Genomic DNA, 3,175 nt, shown 5'->3' with positions numbered 1-3,175 from the left:
ATAGCCTCCAGGTTCTCGTCCCGATCAGCTCGACAACTCCGGACTCGGTCTGCAGAAAGCAAGACCGAAGATGAAGCGAGCTCCTCAAGGAGCGGCAGATTCTGAAGCCGAGCTGCTATCTCTCGGCTGTACAGAGGCAGCACGACGTCGGCCCCCTGCTCGCCCTTATCGGTAATTAGCCTTACCAGACTACCGACAAAGGCCGAGAACTGGCTGCTCAAAAAGAGTTTCTCCGTGTAAACACGGAGAGCCTCCCCCTGGGCAGCCACGGCGGCAGCCTCCTTCTGAGCCTCCCGGTGCTTCGTCTGCTCTTGCAGGATGATGAGCTGGTTTTTGGCTGACCGGGCTTCATCCTGAGCCGAGATCCTAGCAGCTCGGGCCCTCTCAAATTTGGCCTCAGCCTGTTCGGCCAGACTACGAGCAAGATGCAACTTCTTCTGCATCTCCTCGTAGTCGTGGGATGCTTTGGAGAGCTCCACGGAGACGAGCTTGGCTCTCTGAAGATGAACAAGGAAAAAACTCAACAGAATGGCCATCAAAAAATGTGGAAAAGAAGCCAAGTCAGAAAGCTTACCTCCACAAAATTCGTCGGCCATTGAAAAGGCTCAGGGACGTGTTCCGGGATGTCTGCAACCACCTCGGAGATGACCAGGTCTTTCCCCGGCACTCTTGGGGACTCATGAAATTTCCCCTTCCCTTTAGCCGAACACGGCTCCGGCTCTTTCGGATCCGAAGAAGAGGTTCTTTGCCTCTTCGGATTCTTCTCGGCTTCAGACGCCGAGCGAGGGGCTCTCTGCCTCTCCGGCTCCACAAGCTCGGAGGACTTTCGGATAGCCTTATTCAGCAAGTTCACTGTCAAAAAACAAAAAAAAAAAAAAAAAAAAAAACAACAAAGTCAGATTTTCTTCGTTAAAGCAGTAGAGCATAAAGATAAAGAGAAATCCTCACCCTCGGCCTCTTCGTCCGAAGACGAGATGTCGAACACGACGTCGCCCTTGACGAGCTCAGACTCCGTGTATTGTTTCCTAACTATGGGAATCTTGTTGAGCTCGCCATCGAGCTCGTCCAACGGTTCAGGCCGAGGATGACGGATAACGGACTTCGGCCCTCTCCAGGGAAAACTAGGAGCCGCGGTCCTATCATAGTAGAAGAAGCGGTTTTGCCACTTCGGCCACTTCGTTTTACAAAAGGCCCTAAAGGGCTGTACAGGGATCAAGTAAAACCAAGACCCCTTCCTCTTAAATTGAAAGAATTTAAGGATCGCATTCAAAGACAAATCCCTCCCTAACTTACGGAGTTCGGCAGCGAAGGCCGACAAGTGCCTCCAAGAGTTCGGAGTCACCTGGCCTAAAGGAAGCTGAAAAAAATCTAGTAAATCTATAAAGGCAGAAGGGAGGGGGAAACGAAGCCCGCATTCTAAGCAGGCCTCGTACACGGTGGCGTAACCCTCCGGCGGGGAGTCAGCCCTATGATCACCGTCAGGTACCACCGCCTTCCCCCCAGGAAAAAAGTATTTTTCGGGTAGGGATATCACAGTATCCTTACTCAAAATACTATGGAAATACTCTACGGTCTTCTCCCCGGACTCTTTCCGGCCAGAAGACCCCTTACCGCCTCTCCTACCGCTACCCGACTCCGAAGAAGAAGAAGAAGACATTTTTCTTACTTTTTGAAGGTGAAGAAAGTCTGAAGAAATTCTTGAAAGCGGAGAGAGAATTTTCGCAAAAAAGAGAGAGTGCAGAAGAAGCAGTCGCAAAAGTGCTTCAATGATGAAGAAAGGAGGTATTTATCAGATTCGGCGAAGATTTCAAAATCGTCGCACCGTTTCGAATCCCACCTTTTCAGGATTCAACGGCCGGATTTTACTGTCGCATTTAATGCAAGGCACGTCCCCTGACATCAGCCTCCCCCTTGCCTTTATCCAGAATGCCGAAGTGACTCACTTCGCCGAAGTGATTCACTTCGCCCTTCGGGGGGGGTAGTGATGGGGTGCGTACTAAACAAGCCCAACAGCAATGACGGCCCATCAGCCCAAAGCCCAAGGAAGAGTATGAGTTCGGCATTACCAAAGAGTTCGGCCTCAGCCTACAGCTCGGTAAAAGCCAACCAATCAAGCTCTGCTCTCAGGTCGGCATCAAGCTCTACTCTCAGATCGGCAACCAAAGCAGTTCGGTCTCAGTATTCGACCGAACAAAGAGTTCGGCCTCAGCCTACAGCTCGGTAAAAGCCAACTAATCAAGCTCTGCTCTCAGGTCGGCATCAAGCTCTACTCTCAGATCGGCAACCAAAGCAGTTCGGTCTCAGTATTCGACCGAACAAGGAGTTAGTGGACCCATACCGGATTTCCACAACTTCCAACACACCCACTACCACGTGGTGTCAACTCAGGCCACGATCGTAGGCCATGACCTACGCTACATCCACGATCTTAGGCCATGACCTCCACGACATCCACAACCATCATTGGTGGTGATGCAAGCCACGATCTTAGTTCAATGTATAAATAGAACTTAGATCAGATAGAAAAAGGTTAAGCTCTCTAGAGATAAAATATCATATAGCAAGTCTGTGTTGTAAGCTGTAATCCCAGATCAAGCAATACAATCTTGCCCTCCCTTCTTCCCGTGGACGTAGATTTACTTCAGTAAATCGAACCACGTAAATTCTTTGTGTCGTAGTCTTTATTCTCTACCAGCATTTACTAACATCAGAAATTCGCGGACCCATCAAGAACATTCACCATTATTGGAAGTGCATGTGTGACGATTCCAACTAATTTTAGTGGATGCTAAATTCTATTTTGTTTTAGAACAACATAAGCAATAGCAAACTGCAAGCGTTTAATACTATCGGGCATAGCTGAAAAATTATCACAGTTGTTTGGGTCTGTAAAAAAGCTCATTTTTAACCATATCTATGGTATGAACGATGTGTGTTTCTAGAAAATATTTGTCGGTCAGTAGATGTTGTATCACGTATTTTTATATCACTCATGAGGTGTAACAAATTAAAGTAATTTTGTGATGAAATTTGGAAGCATATAATTGCCAGCTTCAACATGGTCCATGCCCTATTCAGCCACCAATTTGCTGCATTTCTGCCCACAAACCTTCTTTAAAATGAATAATGAATTTGTCCTTTCAGTATTATATACTTTTACTAGCTAGTGGCAAAT

The sequence above is a fragment of the Salvia splendens genome, chromosome 3 (genome assembly GCF_004379255.2).
Source record: "Salvia splendens isolate huo1 chromosome 3, SspV2, whole genome shotgun sequence".
In the NCBI taxonomy this organism is placed as follows: Eukaryota; Viridiplantae; Streptophyta; class Magnoliopsida; order Lamiales; family Lamiaceae; genus Salvia; species Salvia splendens.
The sequence above is the reverse complement of the archived record's forward strand: the minus strand, read 5'-3'. Positions refer to the sequence as shown.